Genomic DNA, 21,160 nt, shown 5'->3' with positions numbered 1-21,160 from the left:
AAATAAACCTTTTTTCACACAAGCTGCTCTTGGTCCGGTGTTTTCTGCCAGCAATGAGAGTCTGACTATAACATGCCACAAAAAGTTGGCTTTTCCTCCAACTTATTGGATGTCATATATCCTTGCATGCCTCAAATTAATGCTCTCTCCACAACATCAGACAATAGGGTTCAACTAGGAGAGGGATTGGTTATCAGTATTGTAGGGTAGGCAGCTGTGGAACAGCCTGTGGGTGAGTCTACAGGTCAAGCCACCCGTTGGCATGAGGGATGGAGTGGGTATAGGGATACTGGAAGGGAGGCAGATGAAGGATGTCTGGGCAGGGAATGTGTGGGGAGGTGGACAGAGAGACAGAACCCAAACCCTCCCAGTTCCCAGTGACTTTGCTCAAGGCTGAACTGAGGGCATTGAAGGCTGGAGAGAGGCTTGCATAGGCCATGGCCCTGCCTGGACTAAGATGTGTGGACACTTAATTAATGCAAATGTTCCTTAATCATCCTCAAATGGGGCTCCTGGTGAGGGTTGCCATGGCCACAGGGCTCTGTCCTCCACATTAACCCCATATGTCCATGTCTAATTTAGGCAGTGTGTGCTTGTGTTCCAAGCACATACCACAAGTTAACAGGGAGCTTTATCCTTTTACCTCAATGGCAGTCACTGGGTAGAGGGAGAGGGTGATAGCACTGAATGGTCTTATGAGTTTTGTTCCTGGCTTTGGTGTTTTCTGTGTGCCTTGAAGCAACACTATCAGGCGTAGGAAGGGCAGGGGTTATTCCATCATCAGGCAGAAGAGAAAACAGGTTCACAGAGAGTGACTCACACAAGCTCGTTTGTGACTGTGTGGGGCTTCATGCCTGGTGAGGGCATTAATGATATTGGGTGAGTCCATGGCACCAGATACCAGGCTGGGATGTGCATTGTCTCTCCTAGCATCCCAGCAACTGAAAAGGAGCTAAGATGTCACGCTGCCTTTAGGGTGAGGAGGGAGGATCAGAGATGGTGGGTAGCTTGCCTCAGGTCTCAGAGCAAGAGTGGATGAGCAGAGATTTCATGCTTGGGAGCAAAGTCAGGCCTTCAACTATACTCGGCATTTCCTATCTTAGGCCCTGTATTTATAAGTTGGCATAGTAAGGGTGTCTCTCTCCTTCCCCTCCTGGAAGTGCTGCTGAATCCCATGGTGGTGAGGTGAGAAGCTCAGGGTCTATAGCAGTTACTTTCTCATTGCTGGGGCAAAACACCCCATCAGAAGCAGTTTATGGAAGGAAAGGGTTTATTTCTGTCTCACAGTTTCGAGGGGAAGTTTCGTTATGGCAGGGAAAGCATGAGGGGCAGACAAGCAGGTGCCACACCTCCACAGCAGCAGAGAAGCAGAGAGAGTGAGCTCAAAGCAACAAGCAGGGTTCGGCTTTAACAACCCTGAGGCCTGCCCCCGCCCCCACCCCCCACAGCAACAGCCCTCCACCAGGCTCCACCTCCCACAGGCCTTACCTGCTGGGAATGAAGCATAAGACTTAACCACAGACACACGAGGCTTTGGGAGACAATTGACGTTCAAACCACCATGGGGTCACCCTTCAGTTATAGCTGGAGCAGGTTACAATCTCCATCACATACTCCAAGGCTCAGGGCCCATTGTAGAAGAGGCAGCAGAAAAAAATGTAGGAGCCTAAAGAAGGGTAGCAGACTTCTTGCAATATTATCTTTCAGATACAAAATGGCCTCAAGTACTCATGACCTCATAGCGCCTGACACTACCCACATAAGACCTTCATGATAGGGGGGGAAATGATGACATCAAAATAGAAGAGAGACTAATTGGAAAGAAGAAGGTATTCAATGGAGGCTGGATTTTGGGAGCGAAAAATGGGGAAGATGAATGGAAATCATCATGGCTTATTGTCTATACTTATGAAAACTATCAAAAAAAGAGTTTGAAATAAAACAGTCTGGCCTAACACCTCTTTATCACAGGAGGGAGACCCACATAGATGTGAACCTTGCTGACTTATGTCACCATACAGAGATAGACCAGATGTACGGTGGGCCTGCAGCAGCTGCCCATGTGGGGAGGGCAATCCAAGCCATTGTGAGATTCAGGTGCTCTAAGCAGGGGCACTGAGAACTGGGCCAGGGCCTCCGCAAATCATGTCACTTGCCTTGCTGTCTCTACCTAACTTATTAAAGCAAGATGTGATAATTTTCAGTTCCTTACAGCATTTTCAGATTTTTTTCACCCTACAGGGCCATGAAGAGCTGTTAGTCCTAATCATATCAGAGATTATGGCAGACATGTGGTCATACATTCACACCAAGATACTGGGTGTTCAGCATGTAGACTGTCACATCTTCCCCTATGGTGGTTTGATTCAGGTGTCCCCCATAAACTTAGGTGTTCTGAATGCTAGATTCCCAGCTGATAGAGATTTGGGAATTAATGCCTCCTGGAGTGAGTGTATTGTTGAGGGTGGGCTTATGGGTGTTATAGCCAGTTTCCCCATGCCAGTGTTTGGCATACTCTCCTGTTGCTGTTGTACACCTTATGTGGGCCAGGGGGTGATGTCCACCCTCTGCTCATGCCATCATTTACTCTTGCCATTGTGGAGCTTTCCCTCAAGCCTGTAAGCCGAAATAAACCTCATTTTCTCACAAGCTGCTCTTGGTTGGGTGATTTCTACCAGCAATGGGAACTCAACTGCAACAGTAAGGTGGTACCAAGAATGGGGTTGCTGCTAGTCACCTGACTGTGTGGTTTTGGCCTTTTGGAGCTGATTCTCAAGAAGAATTTGGAAGGATTTAAAACCTTGGCCTAAGAGATGCCTTGTAGTACTGTAAGTACACCTTGATGGACTATTCAGGCCTGAATGCAGTCAGAGCTATGGACTGTGAGGTTTGGCTTATGAGGGTGAGAAAGAGCTTTGCTTGGACTGGGCTAGCAGTTTGTGTGAGGCTTGTGTTATGCCTGTGTGTGCTGAGAAGTTGTGCAGGGTTTCTTTGCATATAAATAAACTGGTATGAGCAGAAGGATATGGCACAGAAAGAAAAACCTTTGGGTGAACTACTGCCCATTCAGCTGCAATTGAGAGATTACAACCTTTGAGATTGGGCCAGCTGACCTGCGCTGGGGCAACAGAAAGAATGTAGACTCTTTTGGAGGGGCCTGAATGCTCAAGGAGTGTCCTATTCTGTAAAGTCTGCTTTATTCTCCCCTGGATTAACAAATTGGTACCCTACCTGGTATTGTGGAATATAAGAAATGCTGAAAAGAGGGTCATTGAGTTTGCAAGACGATTTTGTGTTTTAGAAATAGCCATGGGCAGTGTGAAGCAGGTTTGCTGGATGCCTGCATGGAGACCCCATGGGGCCATGAGGGTGAACTGTGGATTGCAGTGGATTCCCAGTGGAGATGCCAGGACCATGAGATGGCCGCTAAAGAAAGCTGCCAGCCCCAGTGAAGTTTTCCAGAACTGTGAGTAGCCTAGCTGGAGGGGTGGAATTAGAATGCCAGAGACTTGTTGCTGGTTAGAATTATCAAACTTGGGGATTTGTCACTGCCTAGAATTGTTGGCCTTGGAGTTACAGAGTTTGATATTTGCCCTGGTTGTTTTAAATCTTGTATTGGTTTAATATTTCTTTGCTATGCCCAATGCCATCTTTTGCAGTGTATTTATTCTGTGCCATTATAGGTTTTTTGAGGTTATTTTTTGATATTACGGCTCAGTTATAAGACCTTGCACTATGGGGATGTATGAACATCATTGGAATTGATAAAAACTACAGGGACTTTTAAAATTGGGCTGAATGCATTGTATTTTATATCATGTATGGATATCAGTTTATGGGGGCCAGGGGTGGAATGTGGTGGTTTGATTCAGGTGTCCCCCATAAACTTAGGTGTTCTGAATTCTAGATTCCCAGCTGATAGAGATTTGGGAATTAACACCTCCTGGAGTGAGTATATTGTTGGGGGTGGGCTTATGGGTGTTATAGCCAGTTTTCCCTTGCCAGTGTTTGGCACACTCTCTTATTCCTATTGTATCATCTCTCCCTTCTTACTCTTTGATTTCAAAAACTTGAAATCCATGGGAAGGCTCAAATGGTAAGAAGGGAGAGAGTGAGGTAGAAATGACCGAAGGTCTTTCTTTCAGATCTGAGACCTTAATACAGAGGAAGGGAAAAATCCATGATTTAGCATGTAGAGGAGGCTGGTACAGAACACTGTGATAATCAGGGAATGCTCTGTCTTTGGACTGCTTGAATCAGGGAAAGCTTTTAGCTAAGCAATGGAAGAGTTTCTCAGTCTGACTTGTGAAATTGAAGCATGTGGGGGAGAATAGCATTGGTCTGAGTGTTACAGAAGCAGGAAAATGGAACAATGTAACTCCTCCTCCCTTCTTGAGACAAAGGCTGAATAATTCAAAGGGATATGAGGAAAATAAGTCACTGATGGAATAGCCCATTTGGAGCTATTAGGAACCCTTGTTTATCCCTGAGATGATGTTCCTTATGAATAGCGGGGACTGGAAAATAATTGAGGAAGAGCGCACATTACTGGAGGAATGAGGCACAAGAGGGGCAATGTTTGATATGCAATACACTGGGTCAGAGAGGATTGTGTTCAAAGGAGACTTAAGAAAGAATTGAGCAGATCTTGGAGCTTCAGTGGCTTTGTTGAGCCCCATGATGTGTCATGATCTTTATGAGGTAGTTTATGATGTAGTTGAGGTTCTGGTGAATCAGATCAGCATGGAAATCAGGTTTATCAAGTGCTGAAACATTCAAGAGGTGTGAGAAAACGAAAAAATAACAGACAAAAGGGCATGTCTGGGTCACTCAAATGAAAATATGGCAACATTTATGTCAAGCTAGTATTCCTGGGTGGTGGTGGTGGGGATGACAGAAAGCCCAATTCAGCTTGGGAGCCTCTGGAAGGCTTTAAAGCTTGAACAACACTTCAAGGATGAAAGAAGTGAGTAATGGAATTGTACAGCTGAAAAATATTAGTCTCAATGGTGGGCAGTTACCCTGGCTCCTGAGTATGCTATGCACATTTCTCCCCTAGTGCCGGGAGCCATAGAGCAAAAGCCTCTCCATTTTACCTGGGCCTGCTCATAAACTGACTCATTACTCAGAAAGCTGGTCCATCCAGCTTTCTGTTAGGTACTTCTGGAATCGGTCAGCAGACTACTTACAGAATCTTATCTTTTGCAAAAGGCCAGTTTATGGTCAGGATGTGAAACCTGGTGCAGTCAGGATGTTAAGCCAGTGAGGCAAGATTAGATGAACACCTAATTACATCCCCTCTAGATTTCCTGACAACTCCTTGCCCTGGCCATGTCCCCTTCCCCCTACAACCCTATATAAACCTACATAAAAGAATAAACTCTCAAGGCCGTGACAAACATCTAGCATGGTCTCCTTCTTGTGTCTGTTTGCCTTCTTTCATTCCCTCGCTTCCTTGTTCGATTCGCCACTGGCCGGGGCACCCTAGAAGTGGAGATTATCTAGTCAAGGGTCCTGAGAGCATCCAGGTGTGGCCAATAGAGATGTAGCCACGAGCTGCAGCCCCAGTTCTGAACCTGCCAGACTCGGAAAGCTGGTGTGGACAAGCCATTTCTGCTAAACAACTTGTGGTGGAGAGATGCACAGTGGCCTTAAGCCAGCACCTTAGGACAAGAAGACAGGATAGCTCATGGAGAATGCCTGTGGATTATAGGGACCAAATAAGGGAGTGCTGCCTATTTATACAGCGGTCACCAACATTGCTCTACTGGGGAAATCATTGATACAAGTGATGAAATGTTTTCATCCTGTTGTACCATGGTATTTTAAAAAAAATATATTTTATTATTCAGTTATTTATTTAAGTGAGGGGGGAGAGAGAGAGAGAGAGAGAGAGACATACACACAACAGATGGAGAGAGAGAGAGAGAGAGAGAGAGAGAGAGAGAAAGAGAGAGCGAGAGAGAGAGAGAGAGAATGGGTACACTAGGGCCTCTAGCCACTGCGAATGAACCCCAGACACATGTGCCACAATTTGCATCTGGTTTAAATGAGTTCTGGGTAGTCGAAGCTGGATCCTTAGGCTTTGCAGGCAAGTGCCTTAACCATTAAGCAAACTCTCCAGTTCCCATGCTATTTTTTTTTTTTTTAGCATGTTGAATCTCAAAACAAAGTGGCTCTTTCTTAGAACAGACAGCAGCTAACCTTCAGAAGTATTGCCCCTCTCTCCTGTAAAGTTCCATTATGTGATGCTAGTGCTGAGTGCCTTACAGATCCATCCAGGTATCTGGAAGATGTGAAAGGATACCTGAAGAAGCAAGAATGGGAAATCAGTCTGCACAGGGTGCAGGGGTTGGGCATAGCTGTGAAACTCTTAGCCGTCTAATGGTTGGATAAGAGGAAGTGATGCCCAACAAGGTAACTGAAGAAAGCCTATAACAGGCTGTGCCTGTAAATGTAAAGACACCAGTTAACAGGGTCAAACTCAGAATGTATCATGAATGGTTGGAAAGAGGCACGCCCAAAGGATATATAGTTATTGAATGAAGAATCTCAGTGCCAGGGGTGGGCTAACTCCTTACCAGTTGTTTGCTAGAGAAGTCCCTGAGACCTTACACAATACAGGATATTGTCACTGCCATTGGTTGCATTCCAGAGCTAGGTGGTAAGAAGCTATTACCGAAGGCACCACACACTTGTGTTGCAGGACATGGAGAAATAGGTCTGGGACTGAGCCGAGAGCTCCCTCCCTATTCACTAGCGTCTGTGCTGCTGGAAGGTACTATGCAGCCTGCGAGGGGAGAACTCTCACTAGTGGTCTTGCTCAGCTGTGGATACAGCATGTCAATGCCACCAGCCTACAGGGCAAAATATGGTGGCATGACTGTTATGGGTGTAACCAACTACTTTCCGACTTGGGTCTAAGGTCCACCCCACAAGAGGGAACCTATCCAGGGAATGAATTATCCTTTGTCTAACATATCCACACTGCATATACTACCCATCTGTTAGTTACTGAGAATGTCAGAGATGTCAGCATGCTATCCTGGCATCATAGTGCTTATGTTCAAGTACCCATTATTTTATTAATGTCGCCAAAACATAAGAATATTGATGCTGGCAACTGGGACATGCCAAAGAGAAGCAATAGAGTGTACTGCCTAAGTGAAAATGTCAAAGTTCTCTACTTAAGGAAAAAAATCAATGGCTGAGGTTGCTCAGATCTGTGGAATAAATGAATTCTCTATCTGTGCAACTGTGAAGAAGAAGAAGAAAAAAATAATGTGTCTTGCTGCTGTATTTCAAAGTACAAAAGATATGGCTATAGTGTGTGGCAAGTTCTTGGGGGTGGAGAGTATTATAAATGGTGGGGTTCAGTACTTGCTGAGTCAGGTACCACTGGGCTTAACAACACTGGTCTAGGAGCCTTGGAATGTATCTCAAAGATAATGCTGAAGACGGTACTTGGACACCTTGCAGAATATGATAGTGGAGCCATGAGACTGTGTTTGGCCAAGATGGTGCCCACCTGCATTTCATCTTCTTGTTCAGATTTTTGGCTCCACTTCAGTGCACACCCATGCTCATTGGGTCCTCCATCTTCCCTGTATCACATCCCTTCCTCTGGCTCATCCCCATGGGGCCACAGAACTCTGGCTGTACAAACACGGCCAATCACCAATCCTCTCATCAAATAGCCTGGGTCCTCTTCACCCTCTTAAGGTCAAGCTTTGAGGCCTCAGTTTTCCCCTTAAGGGCTTTAAAGTATGGCATTCATTCTCTGCCTTCTCCCATTTCTTTCTGAGGTTACTCCCTGGCTCTCTTCCCCATGAAGTCTTCCCTATACATACCTCCTGAAAGTGTATCTGAATCTCTATTCTAATACTGTAGCCCTTTATATACCCTCTCTCAACCTTGTACTTTTCCCAGCTAACAATGATTCTGAGTCATCTTCTTACTGGTGTGGCATTTGGCTGTGGCACAATGTTGGGTAAATTCCACTGGAAAGGAAGAAGAGGAATGGAGTCATCTGAGTGTCTTAACACAGCTTCTGCCCACCTGCTTAGCAGCTAAAACAGACACAGTACTTCCATGAGCAGAACTGGGATAATGAGGTTTTCATTGGACCATGTGCCAAGGCCTGGTTCCAGCCATAAGACCTTCAGGAGAGGATAAGGGGTCTACGGGTAAAGGTGAGCTTAGAAGGCCTATGGCACTCTGAAATGGATTCCATCGCCAGTCACAAATAACCCTCTTATTCTCACCAGATTTGGGGCACATGAGGGGACTTCCCATCATTGGTGAAACTATCTTCCATTGGGGTTTCTTAGAACCCTTATGAAAGGCTCATCCAGGAAGCATTCTCCCACGTCTTTTAAGGCAATGGTCTCATGTCTAGTTATTCATGTTTGTTTCATCACATGTATATTATTAGATGATTCATATGCAGTCATCCCCCCCGCATGCGCGCATGTGTGACACCATTCCTCTTCTTTTCCTATTTGATGGAATTTTCACAGCACAGTGCCTGGGCCATGCCAGGTGCCCAGTTGTGTTTGTTGGACGAATCACTTGCTACAGGAGCGAATGAATGAATGCAATTGCTAAAAATTCGTGCATCTTCAGCTCTGCTTTTTTGTTCTCCTAATCTAGGCATACTTAACTCATACTTGCCATATCAGCTATAAATTTTCCTATGTGTGGCTATAGTAGAATCTAAGGGGGAAAATAAGGTGTTGGCCATCAAGTTGGTAAGGGTACTAAGCTGTGTGGCTGCCGGCAGAGCTCTCAGACTGCACCTACCCACCTGCTGCCAGCGCCGCAGCAGGAAGCCGTCACGTGCTTGCTGGTTGTATGGCAGGATCAAGTTGGTCATGGAAGGAGTTTTTTTTCATGGAACCAAAGAGAGTGGAAACCAAGTACTGTAAAGCAAGGCAGGCAGTGAGGAGAGTTCGTCCTTAAGTAAGCACATGCTTGAACGAATGAAGTCACTGGGCCATGAGGCTGCCGAGGAAGTGGAAGTGAATAGTCCAGATGGAGCTGCCATGGACTCAAGAGATATCAGGCAGCCTTTCTCAACAGTCATTGCAGTCATAGCCAGAGTTGCTGAGCAGAGGGGGAGGAAGACATTGCTCAGGGACACTGTGGATTTATAGCCATCTTCCCAAAGGAAGCCTGGCTGGAGATCAAAAAGAAAATTATCTCCTGTAATGCTTCATCTCTTTAAATTTACAGCAGCAATAACTCCTTGGGCTTTCACTGCCCAGATCCATACACTCAGCAGGTGGAAGTGGAACATGAAGAAGACATCCTTGGGATGGAGGCAGGTCAGCCTTTCCTTCAGATGACCAGGGGCTAAGGGCTTGGTATCTTCACACCCTGTAGGTTCTCAACCTGGGCACTTATTCGAATCAACATGGAGCCTGAAAACACCTTCCCTTACCATGCTGAACAGGAAACCCGTGGTGAGACTGTGTTCTGTAGGTCAGGCCATCCTGGTCCTAAGGCTTGGGCCACTGAGCCAGCCTCAGGTAATAGAGTGCACTGCTTAGTGACTGCCAGGGGTTCAGTTCTTCCACGTGCAGAACCAGTCTAATGAGGTTTTTATCAGATCATATCTCAGGACCTGTTTCAGCTACAAGACGTTCGGGAGAGGATAAAGGGTCCATGAAGAAGGAGCGCAGGACAAAGCAGAAACAACCTGTGTGCCATGGGGCACAGGAAGCCTTCTCCCATGACAGCACGAGGCATGTCCACTCTCTGTTCTCAAAACACTCTTATGTGTCCATAGGAGCTATGTGGAGGGCTTTCCTCTAGTCAAATGCTTGCTCCCCAGGAGAGCTGTTTCAAGGATTGCTCTTCCGTCTATCCACCTGGCAGAGCTGGGCTGGGCCCACCATACCTGTTTGTTCAGCTGGATCTCTTCCTCCCAAGGCCTTTTATTATATTGCTTATCATATTGTTGACCTCCTCCACATCAGCCTCTCTGAATTACCAGCTGGCCTTGACTTCTCCTGAAAATTGGATTTGTCTCAGCGTTCAGCAGCACCATTGTTGAAAATAGTCTCAGAAAGAGGCATAGCATGGAACTTTGGCTTACTCAGAACAGTCACGGACACTAGTGGCTTCCATGTCAGTGGGGTCAGCAAGTGTAGAAACTTGAACTCTGAAGGCATTCTGCCTGCGCCTATATGAGGTCACTTCTTCTCAGAGTCTGCATTTCATTAGTCAGATAATTACTGAGTTAGGCGATGTGCCCAGTTTTGTCTGTGTGACAAAGTCCCTGTTCAGCCATCAGGGAATAAATCCATCCATCCTTGCTTCACTGAAGGCTAGGGATCCTCCCATGGTGTTCCTCTTTCACTGGCCATGCTGGGAACCCCCCTGTTTAGCTCGATCATTTCTCAGCACAGGAGTAAGTATGGAGCAGCAAGCTGGGCCTCTGCACTTTGACGTAAGACAATTACGCTGTTCCCACTCAGGGTCTGAGTCTTCCCTTAGCAAGAATTTCAAGGCCAACATCTCAGATGTTTATGAGATCCTTTTATGTTTTCTCAAGAGTGAAACGTGTGGGATCCTGAGGCTGGTGCTCTGTATACTCTTTGCCATGTGGATGTGTGTGTGTGTTTGTGTGTGTGTGTGTGTGTGTGTGTGTGTGTGTGTGTGTGTGTGTGTGTGTTCAGGGGGCAGCTCTGCTCAGCTTCATGTCATTCTTGGCCAGTATCTGAACCACTCTCTTGGTGCTTTTGGCATTCTGTGGCCTTCTGGATTCCTGGAGATTTATTGATTGTCACTCAGCTCAATTGGGCCTCTGTGGCCTATTTCAAGCTGCATCTATGCTGACTTGGGTATAATCTTTCTGCAAGAATGTGGGCACCAGGAAGGGCCTCAGCCAGGAAAGTCCCCCACTCTGATGCTGGGAAATTGGTTAAATTTCTCCCAATTCCTGGGCTGCCGCCAAGCCTACTAAATTTATGATATCTTAAGTAGTGTTTAGGAACTAATTTTTAATGCATATATATGATATTTTAATTTATTTTTGACATTTTTGTACTTACATATTGCATTTTGATCTATATACCCCACATTGTTATTGATATATACCCGACATTATCCTCCCTTGTCCTCTTTAGCCTCTCTGTACTCCATCTTCTCATCTCTTACTAGTTGCTATGCCTGAGAAGAGAATGATGCCCCTCCCCGGCAATCTTGAACTGTCATTGGCTCATTAGGAAAGGGAGTGGCTTACCAAGCACCTCTCCTATCTATGACTTGGCCCCGTCTTGAGCAGGTCTTGTGCAGGTAACCACATCTGGTGTAAGTTCATAAGTGTAACAGCCTTTTCATGTCCAATAGCTAGAGTCCCACAGTGCTCAGTCCCATTCTCCAGCTCTGGCATTCTTTTGTCCCATCCTCCATGATGTTCCCTGAGCCCTGGAGGGGATGGATGGTGATGATGATGATGTGTGTGTGTATTGCTTAGGACTGAGCACTCATCAGTCACTTGACTTCAGAACTTCACCAGTTATGGTTCTCTACATTAACTGTCTAACAGTGCCAAACAAAAGAGCTTTTCTGACTGGGGCTGAGAGCAGAACTGATCTATGGATATAAATATCAGTGTTTAGGAGATAGTTTGACAACCTATCTGTTTATCAACAAAACAAGAGTAAGGTCTCCCCTAGGTCTTACATTCTCCACAGCCAAGGGTTTTTTGACTTTTGTTTCAGTACCAGGTATTTATTTACTCCTGAGAATCAGGCCTTAAATCCAGAGCTGTTGGTTACCCCCATAATCTTCATACCACTACTTCACTATAGGTACCTCTTGCCTCAAGAGTCAGTATTGTAGTCTGCAGGATTCATTTCTGGGTAATAATGTAGATGAGTTTTCTCTGCCGGCAGCCTGCTTGGCCCTGTCTGCCACTCTGAAGGCTAGCCCGCAGGAAGGAAGCTTCTGCCTCAGCTCCAGCTAAAGTCTACGTCCAGAACCCATCAGTGTGGTTGTCTGCAGCAATAGTGTCTGACCCTTCAGTCCTGGTGGGGAGCCAAGAGCCATGGGATTAGCTTGTACAATTTGGGGGGCTTCAGGGGCTTCTCTGGCCACTCCTCATTGGGATGTATTCCACTACCGGTACTGATGTTTTTGTTGGACAGCCAATAGCGACTAGGAGCATTATCCATCTGTGTAGAGTATCTATGTTCATTCTAGTTATAATTTTTTTATTAACTGAATAGTAGGTTTTATTATGGCTTTTTCTTATCTCCTAAGTTTTGGTTAACCCTTCCCCATCCCCTCTTCTCACGCATCTCCCCATCTTCATTCTTACTTAACCCTTTCCAATCCCAGTGCCTACCCTTACTGTTTTCATATCACTTGTGCTCCACTACCTTCTCCCCTTAAGGCCCCCCAAGCCCTCTTAGAACTTCACAATCTGTGGAGACATACCAGTGTGTACACAGAAGTCCGGAGATTCAAAGCTAGGATCTACATATGACGGAGAACATGGGGGTATTTGTTCTTTTGAGCCTGAGTTACTTCACTCAATAGAAGTTTTGAAGCTCCACTTATTTTCCTGCAAAGGCTATAATTTGTTTTTTCATCATTGCTAAATAAAACTTCAATGTGTATATGCATCACATTTTTAAAAATTATCCATCCAGTTGATGGACATCCATTTCCTAGCTATTGTGAGTAAAGCCCCAGTGAACATGGATTACAAATATCCCTGTAATAGGCTACAGAGTTTTGGGGGTATAAGCTCAGATGTGGTATAACTGGGCCATATCATACTTGTGCTTTTAGCCTTCTGAGAAACTTCCACACAGTTCCCTATAGTGGCTGTTACTAAGTTACACTCCACCAGCAGTGAATAAAGTTTCCCTTTGCCTCACAATCTTACTAGCATTTGTTCTCATTTGTTCTCTTGATGATTACAATTCTGACTGGAGTAAGATGGAATTTCAAAGTAGTATTAATTTGCATTCTCCTGATTGCTAAGGATGTTGAACACTTTGTAATATATTTACTAATCATTTGTATTTCTGCTTTTGAGAAGTCTCTGTTTAGTTCTGTATTCTACTTTTTGATTGGGTTGTTCGTTTTCTTAGTGTTGATTATTTTTTTATTCTAGCTATTTCTATAAATTAACTCTCTGTCAATGAATTGCAGGCAAACATTTTTCTTCCATTCTATAGGCTGCCTTTTGGCTCAGTAGAGAGTTTTTTCTTTCTGCTGCACAATAGCTTTTTAGTTTTATGAGATTCCATTTGTTAACTGCTTTATTTACTGGTCAACTGGAGTCTCATTCAGAAAATCATTCTATACCTATATATCTTGAAGGGTGCTCCCTAACCAGTGGCTCAAGCCCATGAACCATGATTCAAGTGGCTGCTGTACTGCACAGTCTAAGCAGAGAGCATCCTGTCCTGGTGGGAGTCTCTCTTGGAATGTAGTTATGGCTCTAATGCAGTCGTAGAGGCCACAGGGTAGTAGATATGGAACAGAGGACAAGAGCTATCCCAAGGGAACATGCCTGTTGGATGCACAGAAGCTGGACTTTGGGCTCCTTTGTGGCAGCTGCTATGGTTCAGACTTTGCAAAACTAGCTCTGAGGGATAGCACTGCTTCCAATGGGTTCCTAGGCAAGGGTGGAAGAGGGCTGCCCTCTCTGTTACTAGGGAACCTGATCCTTCTCAGAGTTCCCTAGAAGGCTTAGAGTGGAAGGGTATGGTTCAGGAGGCTTAGAACCCGAGCCAAGGCATTGGACATTGGTCATGAGCTACTGGGGAGAGTGGGACTTGGTTACCAGGGAATGACAGTGAGGAGGATGACAGAGACGCTCTCTAGACAGACACACTCCTGTACCTACTGGGAGAGGTCAGTCTGTGAAAATGGTTTTCCACCAACACCCAAAATGAAAATTACCTCAATCAAGATAATGCTTAAGAAAATGCATCTATGTGAATGATGTGGGGAAATAAAGGTCCTCTTTGTACATGCCTCCTCCCTTTTAATAGGATAAGGCAATTTTGTAAAGTGTAGAGAGGCAAGATACAGGCATCAAAAGTGTCTTTATCCCTTTACCAGAATAGACAGGGTTGCTATAAAATGGATGGGGGAAATATGTGTGATTTATTTACTGCTGTAAAATGAAAATTCATTCTGTATTTCATAGACAGGGACCATTGCTGAAGAGGTAGCAGAAAGAATGTAAGGGCCAAAGGAAAAGGAAGAATGCTTATATAGCTGTCTTCCAGACACAAAGTGGCCTTGATATTCATGACCTCACAGTGGCTGATGCTACCTACACAAGACCTGCATAGTAGGAGGAAAACAAGGATGACATCAAAATAGAAAAGAGTCTAGTTGGAAAGAAGAAAGGTTTTAGTTGTGGAGGAGTTTGGGAGTGGGGGAGAAAGGAGAATGGTGAGGGAAGATTATGATCATGGTAAATTGTCTTATATTTATGGACGTTGGCAATAAGAAATTAAAAAATTTAAAAAAATACCTGGGGTGATGGAGCACAGCTGTTAATGGAAGTTATCATTGGAAGCAGGATTGTGAGGAATTTCTACATTTCCAAATTATGGAAATTTTTAATAACAAATAAAATAATTACGATTTAGGATGAGTCATTCATCACCAAAGGCCTTGGGTTTGGTGAAAATTTTTCTGTAACATGGCCAGGTAGTTTGCTTCTGGGACCCAAGAACTTCTTTTTCAAGGAAATTATGCATCTGCGTTTTGTATAGGGTTTATCTGCACATCAGCCCTAGGCGTAGCATAGCCTCATGGCGTGCCATCACACCTACTTCCACTTCATATGCACCGCCACACGCTTCCTTTGGGAGGGTCCTCATGTCAGAAATAGGACAAGGTCTTAGGCAGTGGTCTTGGAAACTACACACAAGGCAATGGGGACATGGGACAGGAAAAATACAGAAATATGTCAAAATGCTACTCTTGGGCATTTACCTAAATGAAACTGGAGCTTAGCTTCCCACAAGAACCTGCATACATGTTTCAAAGTTGTTTTGTTCATTGGCTGCTCCAAACTAGAAACAATCCAAATGTCTTCCAGTTGTAGTATGGATAAATATTGTACATCCACACCATGGGACACTACTTAGCTATGAAAAGAAACAAATCCCTTGATGCCAGCAATGACCCGGAGGCATCTCCAAGGTGACCTCGGGGCTCACAAGTCTGCACAGTCTGAACCTCCTTTCATGTGGCAGTTTGGAATAAGGCAAGACTATAGGGACAGTGACCAAATTGTGAACTGTAAGTAGGGCAGTGTTTGATTCTATCTATGAAGCACATATGAATTGGAAATAATGATTGATACTTATCAGTGTCTATTTACCAACACTCCTGGAACTTTACATTAAAAAGCTTCAGTTTCAGGCTTACACTAAACAGCAGAGATGAATATTGTGGGTGTTGGATACATGAGGACATTTCCATACTTGAGGATAGAAGCTAGAAAGTAGCTTCCAAAGAAGCAGGTTCCTGGCACTTCTCTGAGGCATGGTGTGCAGTGTAGGAATCTGTCTACAGTGGCTTTAGTAGAAATTTAAGGGGATGAGCACCCACCGCCCAATCCTGGGAGCTGGCAAATCTTCATGAGAACAGAAAGAGGAGCAGGTTTGTAAAATTAAGCTCTCACCTTCATAGAGGCATGTATATGAGAAAAGATAGCTCTGGGTGGAAAGAATGTGGAGGAGAGTGTGGGAAGGCTACAGCCTCAGGCTATTCACCCCTTGCCTACAGACTTGGTGTAGTAGTTTGTTGGAAGGCAGTCGCATGAAGCACTATCAGGGGTAGGGAACTGAGACAGGGAAGGCATTGAAGCTTATAGAGATGACATTGAAAAGCAGGTGATGGCCATGGAAAGCTAAGGTTTAATCCTACCCACCAGGGACTCTGAGAGACTACAGACCACCTTTCTGAGTGTCTTCTGAGGAAGCTGAGGTGTTTGCGCACTGATTCCTACCACCATTGGCTGGAGCTGAACCCAAGGGTCACTTACTTCTTATGGCTGACCTGTCTTTCATCCTTGGTAGAGGTATGGTGGTGGCAGTGGAGGGCAGGATGTGGGCATCATAAGCTTTCTAGGAAACACAAGCCTGGGAAAGACAGCAAGATGGATCTTCCTTGCTTGGAGAAAACATGTCAGGAAATGAGCATTCTTTGACATTTTGTGTTGTTTCAGGTTGTTATCTCACCAACACCCCCATGAAAGTGTGAGTAGAAGATGGCATCTCTTGTCCCCATCATTATCTTCATGATTAAAACCACACTGTGGCAGGCACATCTAAAGCAGATAGGTTGGGCCATCTGAAGAATCCCATGGGCCCTATGGATGCTGGGGTAGGATCAGATCTCAGTGACTTCTTTCTGAATCCTTTCTCACTTCTGTATTGTGCAGTGAAATCATACAGATCCCTCCCTTTGAGCACAGAAACTGCCAAATTCACTGCTTTCTGTAATATTAGTAATGCCATACTTTTCTCCTCCCCAAAGATGAAAGCAAGAAGGTTGTCATAGATATACTGTGAACCACAGCTCCTTTAAGGAGAGTTTTCTTTTCAACATCTCAGCACAGGATTTTCTCAGTGCAGCAAGTTCCCTGGTTCCCTGCTAGGAGGTACTGAGATCTCAGCCAACAGTGGCTTCTGGTGTCTTTTGTGGGTAGTGGGTGGTAAAGGGTAGGTGTCATTTGCTGAACCTTTAGATTGGTTTCTTTTCAAAGTTGGGTGTGACATTCTCAGATGCAGAAAATATTCTTTTGGTTTCTGAAACACTCCTTTGTAAGAAGAGCAACTGCTTTGTCTATAGAAAGGAATCTTCACTTGAATTCTCCCTACTTGTCAATTACAAACACCCCCAGGATGGGATTTCTCCTAGTGAGCTCTTGGTCAGGGAGGTCCCTGTGACTCCAAAACAATCATATACGTTATTGCCAAGGCTCTAGGTTGACCATCAAAACTGGATGGTAAGGGCCTGTTGATGAAGACATCACATGTTTCTTTTCTCGAAAGAAGAAATACAAATGGCCAATATATATTTTTTAAATGTGCTTAACATTCTTAGCCATTAGGAAGTATGAATTCAAACTACTTTGAGATTCCTTATTCACCCTGAAAGAATGGCTGTCATCAAGAAAACAAATGCTAGGGAGGGTGTGGGGCAAGAGGAGCCCTTATTACATTGGTGGGCAAGAGCCAGTATGGAAATCAGAGTGGAGATTTCTTCAGGTGCTAACAATAAGGGCTGGGGAGACGGCTTATTGGATAAAGTACTTGTCATGTAAGTGTGATGACCCTGAGTTCAATCCCTAACGCCCACGTAAATGAGGGTGGATATAGTGACCCACTTTTGTAATTCTAGCATTTGAAAGGTGGAAACAGGGAAAAGTCTGACAAGTGTGTTCTGGATTCAAGTGAAAGACCTTGCCTCAGAAAATAAGGTGGAGAGTAACCAAGAAAGACACTTGACAATAACTTTTGGCCTACACATGTGCATACTTACACACAAGAGCAGGTGTACCCACACACATGTGCACCCACTACATGTGAATATGCTCACACAAATGCACACAACACACATAATATATTCAAAAAAGAATTAAAAAAAGAGCTATCATGTGACCCAACTATACCACTTTTGAACATAACACCCAAAGGCTTCTACACCTTACAACAGAGATACTTGCTGTTCATATCCACAACATGAATATGTTATTCACAATAGCAAGGAAATGGGATCAGCCTAGATGCTTATCATGGATGAATGGAGAATGAAAATGTGGCCCATATACACAATGGAATTGCATTCTGCCAAAAAGAAAAACGGTTTTATGAAATTTGCAGGAAAATGGGTGGAACTGAAAAATGTTATATTAAAATAGCACATGTTTTCTCTAATATGTGGATCTTGTCTTCAAATCTTTATTTATGCATGTTTATGTAGGAGTGAGAGTGTGTAGACAAGAGAAAACTAAAGAGGGGCCTATTAGAGGGGGACAAGAGGCATTGGGGGGAGGAGGAGGGAAAGTAGTAGAACCTGTGTGATATAGTGAGTGTGGGAATAGTGCAGGCAGGAAGGTATAATCAGGATGGGGGCAGGGAGACAGAGGGAGGAGGCTGAGAGAGGATTAACTAGAGAAAAAATACAAGATATATTTTTCTGTACAAAAGCTGTCTACTCTAAAATAAGTCTTAAAATACTGGGGGAGTTACAGTTGTGTGGACAGCAGTGATGCAGGGAGGGACTGAGAATCACAATGAAAACGTGATCATTATCGCTGTTGCTCTCCAGAGCCTCGTGTCCCCTATGTCACCTCACTGAAGCCTCACGGCAGTTTTCTTTTAAAATTTTTCCAAGGTAGGGTTTCACTGTAGCCCCAGACGACTTGGAATTTACTATGTACTCTCAGGGTGGCCTTGAACTCACAGCGATCCTCCTATCTCTGCCTCCCGAGTGCTGGGATTAAAGGTGCGCACCACTACGCCCAGCTGTCACAGCAGTTTTGTGCCAGGCAGTTTGCTCCCACTTTGAAGATGTGCAAAGTGAGACTCAGAGATGTTTCCGGTGGCTTGGTGAAAGGAGCGGCAGCATTTGCCAAGCTTACATCTTGTGATTGGAGCAGCTTTGTTGCCCTGAAAAAAAAGAGAGAGAAACAGCTTGTCCTTGGACACAGGGTTATGAGTTCTCAATTAAAAAAATATTTTATTTGAGAGAGAGAGAGAGAGAGAGAGAGAGAGAGAATGAATGGGCACACGGGAGCCTCTAGCCACACAAACTCCAGACACACATGCCACCACATGCATCTGGCTTACATGTGTACTATGTAATCAAATCTGGGTCCTTAAGCTTCATAGGTAAGTACCTTAATTGCTAAGCCATCTCTCCAGCCCCACGTTCTCAATATCTTTATTCCTCAAATCTAGCAGAGTTCCACGTTCATACTAAATCTTTGTCTTGAAAACCAAAGCCATGAACCATATCATCTATTTAAGAATTACGCATGAAGATAGAAATGCACTCCCCTAGCCTGAGTGATGAACATTCACTTCCCAGCAATGCCTCTGCTGTCCGTCTCTCTCATCCCTCCTCCATGGGAGAAAAACTACTACCTTGAAATGTATGTGACACTCTCCAGCTTCCTGAAAATGCTTCCTCACCCATATATACTTCACAGTTAGTGTTTCTTGCTTTTGAACCAGATTTAAATGGATCACATCACAGATCATTTGAGACTTGGGGTTTTGCTCACTGTTGCATTTTTAAGCCTCATTTTGCTGATGTTCAGTGGTTTTCAGCACTCCAGAATCACTGCAGGCAGGATTAATGGTGGGTCTCCAATAAACAGCGTGGAGGGGCTGAATGGAAACCCATGTGGGTCTGGGCACAGAGAGAGGAGCTCTGAATGGAGGCTTGTTGGGAGCTTTATGAGGTGGCGGCAATGACCTGAGTCTTCGGGGGTGCACATGCCTGTGACGTACCTGTGCCAGGTGAGGTAGCTGGGAAACAGGGCAGAATAGGGTGTGCCACACTAAGGAGTCGGAAAACTCAAAGGTGGGAAGAGGTATAGCTGGAGTCTATCCATGGAGGCAGGACGTTGATCTCACTTCACTGTGACAACACCTCATGTACCTGTGTCCATAATTCTGTTAAGTTGTTCTTTTCTAACATATAGAAGAGAGAGAGTGGGGGAGAGAGGGAGAGGGAAAGAAGAAGAAGGGAGGAGGATGAGCAACAAGAGTAGGAAGAGGAGGAGATGGCACTCACCTTCAAAGGTCCTTGGTTCTCTGAGATTCTTAGCAGGATCGCCTTCAGACCAGGCTAGCCTTTGTCAGTGGCCCCAGAGGTGGCTGAAGTCACTTCATGCAGCCTACAGTGGAATTCCTAGAAGCCTTAGAATTCAAAATAAGCTCTCTTCCTTTATAATCAGGGGGGCTTGGAAGAAGCCCAGTCTATGCTCTGAGAAGCCAGGGCTAAAGGCAGGAATCTAGGGTGACCCCAAAAGGTGGGCAACTCCAAATCACCCTGTTTTCTCAGGGGCAGTGGACAGGGTTAATGAGACATCAGTTCCCAGGATTGATAATCAAATGATATTGCACTCAGTCCTTCATTACCAGACAGCATGGTCTTTGGACTCCCTGCCCTGGTTCATTTTTACGATGGGCCTCTTACTGAAATTTGGACAGACAGCATGTTTTCTCCCTGCTCACAGGAAGAGAATAGGCTATGCATCAAATCACAAGCTCGGTTTAATCAAATTCAACACACACTGAGTGAAGGTCTCTCCTGCACATCATTTTAGACATTTCAGCGGAGCTTATTGTAACGACTTTTCATTGACCCGCACTCTGTGGTGCAAAGAAACAGAGAGCTGAAGGCCTAGCCAGCAGGAGGGACACTGTGGACCAGTGAGCATTCTCTGCAGGAAGCCAGCGCACTCAAGCCTGGGGAAATCAATGCATTTTAAGCAAACATGTGGAAAGAACACTGGAATGACTTTGTGTTTTTCCTGCTATTGATGAGGGAGGGGGAGGGGTACCCAAGGGGGATGGGCAGTCTCTGCCTGATGATGGCTCTGATGTGCTCCAGGAAGAACTATGCCATCACTGGTGGTCCTGAAGATGGGTGAGGGACAGTTGGAATACCTGATATGCTATTTATGGAAAATGAAAATAGTACTAACCAGCAGGATAATCCTGCAAGCCAGACTGTCTATGGACTTGGTGTTGTGTGGAAGGGGCTGCACTGTACAATATGCAGATCATGCTGTTATTGCATGTTTTGTGCTGGGACACCTCACTGCAAATCCAAAACATACATATGGATGTTTGATATCATTTAAAGTAATGCATTTTTTGAATATTACATTTCCTGTTATAGCATTTTTTACATGTGTCAAAACTATAGAGGTGTTCCTGCCCACAGGAAGTTTTCCCCTTATGTTTGTCCCCTCAAGACTAGTTTTGTTCTCTTTGAACAAAAATGCATTGTAAGTCTTGTCCCCAGCCCCTGGGCATGAGTGACAGGTGCAGGGCAGGTGAATGAACTGTTATAATGTTCAGATGGTGCAGGAACCCACCCCCCCCCAGGCCTGTGGCCATGGTCAAAGAAAGTGTTCTAGGGAATGAAG

Source organism: Jaculus jaculus, chromosome 8, assembly GCF_020740685.1.
Source record: "Jaculus jaculus isolate mJacJac1 chromosome 8, mJacJac1.mat.Y.cur, whole genome shotgun sequence".
In the NCBI taxonomy this organism is placed as follows: Eukaryota; Metazoa; Chordata; class Mammalia; order Rodentia; family Dipodidae; genus Jaculus; species Jaculus jaculus.
The sequence above is the reverse complement of the archived record's forward strand: the minus strand, read 5'-3'. Positions refer to the sequence as shown.